At 46.2% G+C, this 12,168-nt stretch overlaps 8 non-coding genes across 8 annotated transcripts; 6 read left to right on the top strand and 2 right to left on the bottom strand.

Moving 5' to 3' along the window:
• The first annotated feature begins 428 nt into the window (after nucleotides 1-428).
• Nucleotides 429-547, top strand: LOC138219018 (5S ribosomal RNA). The gene has a single exon (XR_011181563.1). It is a non-coding gene; the product is annotated as a 5S ribosomal RNA (ribosomal RNA).
• Nucleotides 548-1,167: 620 nt separating this feature from the next.
• Nucleotides 1,168-1,332, bottom strand: LOC138243629 (U1 spliceosomal RNA). Its single transcript, XR_011192284.1, has one exon. It is a non-coding gene; the product is annotated as a U1 spliceosomal RNA (small nuclear RNA).
• Nucleotides 1,333-7,347: 6,015 nt separating this feature from the next.
• trnaf-gaa (transfer RNA phenylalanine (anticodon GAA)) lies at nucleotides 7,348-7,420 on the top strand. Its single transcript has one exon. It is a non-coding gene; the product is annotated as a tRNA-Phe (tRNA).
• Nucleotides 7,421-7,529: 109 nt separating this feature from the next.
• Nucleotides 7,530-7,602, top strand: trnav-aac (transfer RNA valine (anticodon AAC)). Its single transcript has one exon. It is a non-coding gene; the product is annotated as a tRNA-Val (tRNA).
• A 439-nt stretch (nucleotides 7,603-8,041) lies between these two features.
• On the bottom strand, nucleotides 8,042-8,113 carry trnah-gug (transfer RNA histidin (anticodon GUG)). Its single transcript has one exon. It is a non-coding gene; the product is annotated as a tRNA-His (tRNA).
• Nucleotides 8,114-8,807: 694 nt separating this feature from the next.
• trnav-cac (transfer RNA valine (anticodon CAC)) lies at nucleotides 8,808-8,880 on the top strand. The gene has a single exon. It is a non-coding gene; the product is annotated as a tRNA-Val (tRNA).
• Nucleotides 8,881-10,110: 1,230 nt separating this feature from the next.
• On the top strand, nucleotides 10,111-10,183 carry trnaf-gaa (transfer RNA phenylalanine (anticodon GAA)). The gene has a single exon. It is a non-coding gene; the product is annotated as a tRNA-Phe (tRNA).
• Nucleotides 10,184-10,292: 109 nt separating this feature from the next.
• On the top strand, nucleotides 10,293-10,365 carry trnav-aac (transfer RNA valine (anticodon AAC)). The gene has a single exon. It is a non-coding gene; the product is annotated as a tRNA-Val (tRNA).
• The last annotated feature ends 1,803 nt before the right edge of the window (nucleotides 10,366-12,168 follow it).

Here is a 12,168-nt window from a genome sequence, read left to right as displayed (position 1 = left end):
TGTAACAATCAATGACGAGGCCCCCGTCCCGCGATATTGTACTTGTCTCCTTGCCGCTGGCTGGCGCCGTGAGATTTAGTACTCGCGCAAGAGACCGGGGGCAAAGCGCGAACGCGTTGGACTGGTGCGCTTTATGTGCTGAAATAAACCCACGACAGCCCAGAAATGTTTTCAGAGTGCTGTGCACTGGAGGTTTTTGTCTTGTGAAGACTTGGCTTGTGCTCCTCCGTGCAGTTTGTTTGTTCTCCTCCAGTGCGGGACAAGCCAACACAAGGGAGCACATTCGCCAACATCCAGGTACGCAATGCGATTTGGAAAGAGGCTCCTTCCCAAAGAGTTGCACACGAACGATCCTTCAGTCCCGCTCGGGGGGCACAGAGCCCCAGCCACACACAGCTTCAAGTAGCGAGTTAGGCGCCATGGCTTTCGCTTGTGGCCACACCACCCTGAATGTGCCCGATCTTGTTTGATCTCGGAAGCTAAGCAGGGTTGGGCCTGGTTAGTACTTGGATGGGAGACTTCCTGGGAATACCAGGTGCTGCAAGCTTTTGCTCTCTCGGCCAGCGGGGGTCGCCGTTGGTACCGTAGGCTTTGGGAGGAAAACCTGGAGGATGGAAAGGTGATCTATAGCCTCATCTCTAGAGATGTTTTGTTGCTATGGCATGTGTGTGACCCATATAAAAAAAAAACCCGTTTGTAAAACGAATATCGAAGCTGCCTCTAAATCTGCAAAGATGAGTCGATAAACCACTTGTTTTTCGTATAACTATATATATATTCATTTATTACTGATTTCATTCATTGAGCACGGATACAATAGAGGTACAACCATTCACTGTTTGACTTGTCTGCACTGGTACAGAACCTAGCAATCAGAAAACGGGTGAAACTGTCTTGAGAATTAGCATACAGTACTGAGGCCCCCATGACCAAATAAAGGCTAACCTCGATAATCAGCCTAAATAATGCAGACTACAGCAAAACGACTGACTTTGAAAAGGGAATGAATGTCTGGAAGGAGTAGTGTAACCAGCTTGAAATGCTTCTCCGGACCTCTAACTAAAAGAAACTGGGAACCAGCAGTGGCATCGACTCCTTTCGAACTGGGATCCTATCGCAGATCGTGGTGTCGTAACTCTTCTGTATCTGATATTGGACCAAGCACATCAGGGGAGAGCGCGAACGCAGTCCCCCACTACCAGAAATTATGCAGTCGAGATTCCCACATTTGGGGAATTCGCAGGGGTCAGCATAGCCGGAGTGCAATGGCCGAGCCTCACCCTGGGTGAACCGATTTTTTAAGAACTTTATTTTCTTTTCACCAAAAAATACAGGACATCACAAATTAGAAAGCTTTACATTAATATACATACTTAAAACAGTATATATGATCACATCTCATTACATTTTGACACGGTACCAGTTACATAGCGACAATTTCTTTTTTTCTGGTGCAAATTACATTCTTTACTTAAACATGATAATGTTTTTCACAGTTTCTTGAGATATTGACCTATGCTCTCTATTTCCCACAGATTTTCTGCTTCCTCCCTCCCTTCTCTCCACAGATCTCTGAGGTAATAGTTCTCTCGGGTGATGAACAGGGCCAGGCTACCTGCTGCCTTGACTGGGACCTCGATGCCTTTGAACAGCCCCATGTTCCTCACTCTCCACAGGGCGTCTTTCCCACTGTTCACCACGGCCCAGATCCTGTCGAACACGTCAGGAGGAAGTTTGACAGGAGAGATGCCATATATGACAAAAGCAGCGGTCAGGGTAAATTGGGGCGAGAGAGCTTGCAACCAATCTTCAAACTGTGCCCAGAAGGCCTTAGCAAAAAAGCAGGACCACAGGAGATGGGTCACAGTCTCCTCCTCGCCGCAGCCCACCCTAACGCAGCGAGGGCTGGGGGTGAGGCCCCTACGGTACAAGAAAGTTCGTACCGGTAAGCACTGGTGGACGACACTCCAGGCTAAATCTCTGTGAATGTTACACAGAAACTTAGAGGATGTGTGTTTCCACACCTTCCTTGTTTGGGCTGATGTTAAAATGCCCACAGGGGTCTGCCCATTGTTCTGGGTTGCAACGAAATCTTCCAGTTTTTGGATGCTGACATCTCGGAGGGGAATATGGCCAATTGGGTGAGATCTTAGAAAACTTTTAACTGTCCCATAAATTGCAGGGCATGTGTCAGAGAGTGGGACATCCAGCTTGGGTCTGACACCCCACATTCTGAACACCTCCCTATCTACCCAGAGCCTGGAAAAATAAGTCCAGGTACGCGCTGCAAGTGCTGTTGCAATGCCTCTCAGCACAGAGGCCAGGAAAATGCACAGCAGCTTCGTAAGAATATCTGGGACAGACTTCCCCCCTCAGGGTAGCGGCCTGTACATTATTTCCCTTCTGAGTCTTTCCTGCTTCCCACCCCATAGAAATTGAAACATCAATCTCCTTGGCACCGCCGCAACACGGTGTGGGATTGGGAAGGTAGAAGCCAGAAAATTCAAGACAGGCAAGAGCTCGGCTTTGATGACCAGCACCTTCCCTGTCATGGTGAGGTCTCGGTCCTTCCATTGCATCAGTTTTTTGTTTAAGATTGGCAATTTGTTCTGCCAATTTACTGTTCCCACCTCTTCTCCAAAATACACCCCCAGGACCTTAATTCTCTTCTCTTGCAGCCTTAGATCATGTCCTTCTTTTGGCTCCCTCCAGTTCTGATAAAAAATCTCACTCTTAATGGTAATTCTTTCAGGTGGCTTGGCAAACTTCCTGCCCCAGCTAAGACAGGTACTTCAGATGTTAATGCTTGAAACTAGACATCTTTAGAAATGGTCATTCTTTCCGAGGGCTTGGGAAACTCTGTTTCTTTGAATGCACCTGCACTGTTGAATATACTTTAAAGCCATGCTTAGCCATGTTTTTAAAATTATATTATAACGATTTCTGTGTTTGATAATGGTAGCAAAGGCTTCATCCACCCACTGCTTTGCCAAAGGGAAGTGCTGTTTTCTGGGAGGGGTGGAGTCTTTGCTCGGTGCAATATACCTTTCACTTTTCACCTGCAATCGAGACAGGAGGTACAGTAACTCTGAGACTTGACTAAGGTCCTGGATATTGAATCACCACTACGATCAAGAGGTAAGACTTGACATTTTTACTTTTAAATGCATTTGCTGATAACCTTTTAAAACTAATATGCAGTCAGGCAGATGCATCTTTATTCTTAAGCAGCTCTCAGTGCATTGATATTGTTTTTACTAATCTAATATCAAGAATCTCATCATGTGCATGCTGAGGTGTGGAATATATCTTTGTGTTAAATGGTATTGTTTTATATATTGTATAATTGAAATACAGCCTCTTTCTGGTTACAAGTATTGGCTTAGAAGACTTCTCCTTGCATTGTATAATCAGGGCCAGTTCAATGGGGCATTTAATTAATTGAGAGCTCTTTCTAGTAGATATGAATGCAGAATTGATACAGATTAATTGCAATAGTGTAACTGCAAATTAATATAGATGAGAATGTATGTTTGTTCTTACACAATGGCAGGAGCAGTTTCTCATTGCAGTGGATTTTCAGGGCCAATTCATCTCTCCATCTTATACTGAATATGAAAGGTAGTTGTTTCTATATGGACTCAGTCTTTGGAATTTGTATATATATATATTTTAGTGATCCCTCAGCCATTCTTTCTGTATTGTAAGTCAATTTCTCTTTTAAAATTCCTTCCCCACTTCTAGGACCTGCAGTTGCTGAACTCCACAATGGCTCCTATAAGAAAGTCTGTGACTGAGACCAAGTAAGTGTTCACTTTTTTATGAAACCATTATTTATTTTGGAGCAATGAGCATTTCTTATATAAATGCAATAAAATCATTATGCTCAAACTATGAGAGAGAAAATTAAGGATAATTTAAGAAATCAGTCTTAGCTTGTTTCTATACACAGATGGTATTATTTATTTTCAAAGGAAACCCGCGAGGATTCCCCTGGTGTGCAAGATGTGCCTGAATACTTTTGATCAGCTCCCTGCTCACTTGAAGAGGGCGTGTATGAAGCACGCCACGGCAGAAGAGATCAGGATGGCCTCTCAACAGGCGAGGAAGGACATGATAAATCACCTGAAGAACGGGTCATCGTGGATTACAACAGAATAGAGATCGTGTCTGGTGAGGCAAACAGGATAGCGGTTGTAAGACTGCTAGAGTCCTTGGGCCTTTTTGTACATGGGAAGCCTGAAGACACATTGGCAAGGTGAGATATTATTAATCTGTAAGGCTTCTGTAGTTTCTTTTTGAAATCATTGTTACAACATATTATGTAAAAGCATGTTGAAAAGAATCTACCTGCATTCCAGCGGCCCAGAGCAAGAGGCCACTGTCCAGGAGGAAGAGATGCCAGAGGCTGCTCTAGAAACTGAAGCAGAAGCGGATAAGGAAGGGGAAGATGTGAGATCTGAAGAACTCTATCAGCAGTAAGACTTTTTAATTTTCAGATCTATTTTTTACTAAAATTCTAATTTGTCTTATAGGTATAAAATGTTTAAACCGGTGTTTTATATCCTTACAGGCCCCGAGTAGTTAAAAAGTATCAGCAGGCTCTCCAGAAGAGAGCGGCCCAAGCTGGACTCTATAGATGGATGCTCCTCTCCTGATTGGATTCAAACAGTACCTTACCACGGATCTGGTAGTGGCAAATTATTCTCAGGAGGTATTTATTTTTTAAAGGCATTTAAAATTAAGCAATGGTATCTTCATTGTAAATGTTTTTATTTCTTAGCTTAAAATTCACCCATGTGAAATGATGTTAGCCATAAACATCATGACTCTATATTTTCTACCTGAATCTATTCTACTTAAATTATTACATTATACACAATTTGAGTTCATTTTAAAAAGTAAACGGTAATGAAAGGAATGCATTTTCATAAGAAAGATAATACCGATATGCATGTGATAATCTTCCTTATATCATGTAGTGCGTCATTTGGACACTTTGTGGGCTTGAAATACAAAGATAAACATGTTCTATGCTACAAGATAAATACAAAACATAAGCTTTTATTTTAATTAGATTTGTTTATAAAGCACAAGCAATCATTTATTACATCACTTCTTGAATTAAATCTTTTGACAATAGGTAAGACTTCTATTTTACATTTAAACCCATGTTTAGCTGTGTTTTTTAGATTTAACTGAACCAATTTCTGTGTGTGATAATGTCCTTGAATTCTGACAACATCACACTAAATTACATGATATAAAACAGCTAATGTTTCTAGAGATAAAGTTTCTGGGATGCTTCTAATTACTTTGCATTACCAGGGACAGTTTAATTCACCTTGTACAGTACTGAAAGACCAAGATGCTTTTTTTAAAAGTTATTTAACATTTTATAGAACTTTGTCTACTATGGCAACATGATGAGCTTGGTGAAACTTGGAAAAATACTGCTTGGCCACTTATCTTAAGATAAAGATAGGATAAAGGTTTATCTTTTGCACCTACCTGCCCCCCAGGGAAGGCCAATGCTTTCTAAGTTGATGGTTCCCTACAGTAGACTGTACCTTATCTTCAAAGGTAATGTATATTGACCCAAATCAGTTTTGGAATCCAATCTACTGACGAGATGGAGCACATCCTTTTTTCAGGATTTTAGCATCATACGTTTAGTAAATTTAGTCCCTAATGCTGAAAGAAATAATCATAGAACATTTGGACACTTTGTGGGCTTGAAATACAAAGAAAATCATGTTCTATGGTACAAGATAAATACAAAACATAAGCTTTTATTTTAATTAGATTTGTTTATAAAGCATAAGCAATCAGTTATTACATTAATATATGTGAAAATAACATTTTAGCATCATACGTTTACTATATTTAGTCCCTAATGCTGAATGAAATGATCATAGAACATGACATCTAACCTTACCTGTGGTGTCTTCAGTCCCTATTGCTCAATGCATGGTGTACGTACTGCATACATGTGTCTTGAGAATGAGGAATGGGCCCCTGAGACAGTCATTTGTCTGTTTCACAAATGATCGTATTTTACTAGAGATTCTGTTTGGGATTCAGATGTGCATTCGGACAGCAATCCCTTTCAAGAAATGATACGTTCTGGATGAGGTCAAAAGTGCTGAAACACTGTATTTAGGATGTGTTTGCAGTGACTGTGTGTCTCCTGCTTCAACGCAGTGATATATAGATGTGCTCCTGTAATTTCCTGGTATATGCCCAGGGCAGTAAGCAGCCTGAGGATTTATTTCCAGATGTGCTAGAGGTAGTGTTGTGAAATTCTTCAACACACTGGATCGCAGGTTTAAACCCCCTGCACTCTTACTCCTTAAAAACCAACAAATGCAGATATGTTGCAATCATATTGTAGCAGACACTCATTTGTCTGTTTCACAAATGATCATATTTTACTAGAGATTCTGTTTGGGATACGGATGTGCATTCTGACAGCAATCTCTTTCAAAAAAGGATTTTACCTTATTGCGGCTTTGCCCTTCTTGCCTCTTTGGACAATATCTCTATCTTGTGGTCGTTGTTGTCTTCTTATGCCCTTTTTATATTTCAATTCTCTATTAGTTGATTCTTGAATCTCTACTATAGAGTTGAAAACATCAGTTTTATAGCAGACAATATGACATTATTTATAGTCCAATTAAGAAGTTATTACCTTGTTTTTAACATAATAACAAATTAAAATTGATTAAAACTAAGTTTGGAACACCAGGGAACATAAAAAAAAGATTTTTAGGAAAACCATGAGGTTCTCTGTGTCCGATGCCTGCAAGGGGAGAAAGCTAGAATCCTTTTTTCAAAATTTGAAAATAAACATCATATAACAACAGCTTTCATTCCTAGGAGTGAAAAATAACAATTTTTGAAGACATATTCGTTTCTAAAACACTACAATAAAGTTAAAAACATCCGTTTTATATTACATTATTTTTAGTGAAATTAGTCGTGATTAGAATTAAGTTTGCTGTGATCGTGCAGACCTTGAGGTGTCACCTCTTTGTCTGCTTTCCCACCCCCCCTCCGCCCAAGCTCTGCTCCAAAGTAGCCCGGCAACCCCTCACACCTGCACGTGTCACAACCTAAGGTGCGGTCATGAGACACCCATGGGGTGTCGTTCTGTTCTTGCTAATTGTTTCCTGCCCGTCGCAGGCAGGAGTCCATGCGAGGAAGATGCGCTGGACAGAGCTCAGAGGGCGCAGCTGGGTGGCTTTCCTTCTGAGTGACGTTCCTGCAACACTCTCCCGCTACTCTTGGTGCGCTCATGCCACAACACAGGAAGGCTGGAGCAGGTGGCTGTGGGCTTTGCGCACTGCCGAAATAGCTCAGTTGGGAGAGCGTTAGACTGAAGATCTAAAGGTCCCTGGTTCGATCCCGGGTTTTGGCATTTTGTTTCATCGCGCCCTTTGTTCCTCTCTCCAGCGCCACCTGCCTGAAGTGACGCGTCCCTTTCTCAGCCCGAAACGCAAGCGAGACACCAGCAGCAGTCCCTACAGGTTTCCGTAGTGTAGCGGCTATCACGTTCGCCTAACACGCGAAAGGTCCCCGGTTCGAGACCGGGCGGAAACAGCCTCGTTTTGCACGCTCCTGTACTTCACAGAGGTCTTGAGCGACCGGTCATTTGTTCCCAATGTATTTCCGGTGCCTTCGTGCACTCTTGTACCAAACGCACGTTCCTTCTGTACGCGGAGCCGATCATTTGCAATTGGGCTGTGCCGACAGACCAGGTCGAGCTCTGTCGGCTCAAAAGCAGCGCAGGACCTGCAAGAACAACAGAAAGATTAGCATCCAGCGGGGGCCTCTTAGTGAGCCCAAGAGCTCATCAAGAATCGGCTCCAGCAACAGGGCTGGGCGCATTGTTCCATTCTCCGCCCACTCTCGGTGTAAACAAGTCCCTCCTGGTCTCTGCTTGAAATGCACTTTCCTGCGTTTGCTTTGGTGTAACTGGCTTCCCCTGGCTTTTTTTTGCCTTCATTCGTGCGAGTAGTAAAAGCAGACGCCCCTATTCTGCCGTGACCCGGATTCGAACCGGGGTTGTTGCGGCCACAACGCAAAGTACTGACCACTATACGATCACAGCGAGTTACCGAGACACACGCAGCAGGGCGGAAAGGGCTGTGCTCTCTTCGTGTGACATAATTCGGAAAAGTCCTGACGTTGCATTTCAACTGAGCCCCAGTATACATCGACCCTTCGACACTCTGAGTGACAACTCTCTTGCGTGTTTTCTCATATTTATGTAGTTTGCTTGCTTGATGCCGTGAACAGCATGGTTGTTCGCTGCCATATAGTCTAGCGGTTAGGGTTCCTGGTTTTCACCCAGGCGGTTCGACTCGGTTTTGCCTCCTGCTTTCCAAAAGATCAGCACCGTGTACGAAAGAGCCGCATTAAAACTACTCGAACGTGCAAAACGTGCGAGAAGAGGGGGCGCTTGTTTCCAACCGAAACTTCTCGCGTGTGAGACGAGCTGATCATCGCTGTGGGAGGGTTACTCTGGTAGACAGGGCTGACCTTCGGCAATAGGATTTATAGTCTCCAAGATGATATTTGCACTTTCTGGAGAGGCGATTTTCTCCACTTCAGTAGCCCGATTTCGTCGATTGCGTGGAGAGGGCTGTAGAATGTGGCGCCGCCTTTCCTGCTCCGTCCATGACAGGCGTGCTGGTCTCTGGAGAGAGAGCACGGTCCATCAGCGCACTCCAATAAAGGCACTGGAAGCAGCTAAATCGCATTGGCGAAGCTCAGCGCTGGGCCGCTGGGCACATCTTACCACCGTTTCCGTAGTGTAGTGGTTATCACGTTCGCCTCACACGCGAAAGGTCCCCGGTTCGAAACCGGGCGGAAACAGACATCTTTTGTCGCCAGGCACAAAAGGGGATTGGGGATTCGCCTAGCGCTGTGATCGAACAGACCCAGTCACCTCTTAGTGTGGCGGGATCTGCACAGTGCATGTCACAGCGCATCCTGCTTTCACTTCAATGCGCGTCCTGATGTACCCCGGTCTCCCGCGTGACAGGTGGGGATAGGTGACAGTTCCTATACTAACGAGGAAGACATCGCTCTCTCCGACCCCCGGCATCGTGTCCCGACCCACCGTGCTGGAAGCCGACACGTGCTGTGATCCCTTTACGGAGCAGAAATGACAACCGAGGAGCCGAGAGATCATTTCAGCATTTCACGTCTGAACGGAAAACACAAACGACCAACTCGGAATGACTTGCCTTTGACGCTTTTCAAAACGTTCTTTGTGCACGACGACTGCGCCGCCTAGCAGATACAAATGGGTTGTACAACTTTGAACTAGCAAATGGAAGAGGGCTAAGCCCCCTCTCTTTTAGCCCAGGTTCGATCTGTCTCCCAGAATCACCAGGGCGCGCGCACACACACACACCCATGCCGTTGAAGTGCTCTGCTTCATTTCTAAGGGCAACTCAACATTCACTCCTACCCCGAGTGCAGAAAAGACAGCATCCACAGCAACAACAGCTCAGGTCTCTGCACAGGAGCTAAGCTGCCCTCATCTCCTCTGCTCTGCGGCTCCTGCGGAGTGGAGTCCTGCCTGGAGCCGTGTTTGCAGGCGGCGGCTCCCCGCGCCCTGTCTGTGCGTCGTGTCCAAGAGCTCCTGGGAGGAAGAGAGAGCCCTCCCACTCGGGGGCTTTTCCACGGTCTGTGTGAGGAGGGGCGGGTGTGTCCAGTAGCTTATCGAGCGGAAGCCTGGGGCGGCGGAGAGCTGTGATCGTGCAGACCTTGAGGTGTCACCTCTTTGTCTGCTTTCCCGCCCCCCCTCCGCCCAAGCTCTGCTCCAAAGTAGCCCGGCAACCCCTCACACCTGCACGTGTCACAACCTAAGGTGCGGTCATGAGACACCCATGGGGTGTCGTTCTGTTCTTGCTAATTGTTTCCTGCCCGTCGCAGGCAGGAGTCCATGCGAGGAAGATGCGCTGGACAGAGCTCAGAGGGCGCAGCTGGGTGGCTTTCCTTCTGAGTGACGTTCCTGCAACACTGTCCCGCTACTCTTGGTGCGCTCATGCCACAACAGAGGAAGGCTGGAGCAGGTGGCTGTGGGATTTGCGCACCGCCGAAATAGCTCAGTTGGGAGAGCGTTAGACTGAAGATCTAAAGGTCCCTGGTTCGATCCCGGGTTTCGGCATTTTGTTTCATCGCGCCCTTTGTTCCTCTCTCCAGCGCCCCCTGCCTAAAGTGACGCGTCCCTTTCTCAGCCCGAAACGCAAGCGAGACACCAGCAGCGGTCCCTGCAGGTTTCCGTAGTGTAGCGGCTATCACGTTCGCCTAACACGCGAAAGGTCCCCGGTTCGAGACCGGGTGGAAACAGCCTCGTTTTGCACGCTCCTGTACTTCACAGAGGTCTTGAGCGACCGGTCATTTGTTCCCAATGTATTTCCGGTGCCTTCGTGCACTCTTGTACCAAACGCACGTTCCTTCTGTACGCGGAGCCGATCATTTGCAATTGGGCTGTGCCGACAGACCAGGACGAGCACTGTCGGCTCAAAAGCAGCGCAGGACCTGCAAGAACAACAGAAAGATTAGCATCCAGCGGGGGCTTCTTAGTGAGCTCAAGATCTCATCAAGAATCGGCTCCAGCAACAGGGCTGGGTGCATTGTTCCATTCTCCGACCACTCTCGGTGTAAACAAGTCCCTCCTGGTCTCTGCTTGAATTGCACTTTCCTGCGTTTGCTTTGGTGTAACTGGCTTCCCCTGCATGGGCGAATGTGAAGAAGATCCTTAGTAAGTCATTGAAGAAAACCGAGAAGAGGTCGGAGTGGCCTCTGTCGTTCATCAACGATCCAGTCAGGCAGTACTCCTCTGTAAAGCGCCGTTCTTTCACATCGATTGGCTTTTTTTTGCCTTCATTCGTGCAAGTAGTAAAAGCAGACGCCCCTTTAGGGAGCCTGTCAGCACCCGGAGATTTCCCCTTCTGTAAGCTCTCCATAGCCTCTCAGTTCTTCTACTGTCAAATCCCCCTCAAGTACTTCCCTATCTTCTTCACTCAAAACGTTTTCTAGCTTTGAGGTAAAAAAATGAATTTCTTCATCCTTTACCTCTGTAGAGCTGTACAGTCTTGAGTAGAAGTGTCACGCCCTCTGCAGCCAGAGGGCGGTCCTTCTCTGTCCTGTCCCTAGTTTCTGGTCTGCTGTCCTTCCTGTCCCTCTCTTTCCCTTAGGCTATATATTTCCGGGTCTTGCACTCTGTCCTCGCTCAGCACTGACGTTCGGATGTCCTGAGACCCGCCTAGCACCAGGGCGCCCCACGTCCGCTCCCTGAGGGCACAGGTTTCTATACGGCATTCCTGAACTCTTTGCACTAATGAGCCCGGGCCTTTTTCCCGTCTCGCCGCTACGCATATGGGTCTTTTTCCACACTTCTGCTCCCCACGGTTAGTCCCCTTGGACGTCCGTGACAAGAAGGCCTCGATGCAGGAGAGGATAGCACTCAGCTCTGTACTCTCTCTTCCCTCCTCATCAACTACACTTTCCATGACAGACTTGGAGCCTACCACTTTCCTGAAAAAGAAGCGAGTACACTTCTCATTTTCTTCCAAGAACTGCACTCTGCTTCTTAACAGCACTCCTCGACTGCTTTCTTCGACTATGCTCCGGATGTTTTTTTTTAAAAGGGTGATATCCTCGAGCACATCGAAGCCACTGTGCAGCATCGTGTAGAGACGCTGCAGCTGCCTCTGTTTCCTGGCTAGCACTCCTCTCCGTCTGGCAGCAGCCTTCCTTCCCTCAGCCATGAAAAAGGCCTTTGTCCTAACCTTCACCTCCTCCCACCACTCTCCTACTGACCCGTACAGACACTGCAAGGACAGCCACTGTGATAGTTTCTCTTTGTAGCGGGATATTACCCCCTCGTTCTCTAGCAGCTTTGTGTTGAGTTTCCAGAGGCCTGGGCCAAAGACAGTCCCGCCCTGGAGTTCCACTCTACACCCTAAAGCCTGATGATCTGAGAAGAAGACAGGCTGAAGAGTGACCCCAGCAACTTTCACTCTCTCTGAGACAAAGCAATAGTCAATTCTGGAGCTGCTATTCCTCCCTGACCATGTATATCCTGCTGTTGTGGGATATATACATCTATATGTGTCTGAGAGTTTAAAGTCTTGAACTAAGTTTTGC

This window comes from Lepisosteus oculatus, chromosome 14 (assembly GCF_040954835.1).
Source record: "Lepisosteus oculatus isolate fLepOcu1 chromosome 14, fLepOcu1.hap2, whole genome shotgun sequence".
Taxonomy (NCBI): domain Eukaryota; kingdom Metazoa; phylum Chordata; class Actinopteri; order Semionotiformes; family Lepisosteidae; genus Lepisosteus; species Lepisosteus oculatus.
Note: the sequence above shows the minus strand (reverse complement) of the source record. Positions and strands in the feature narration are given on the sequence as shown.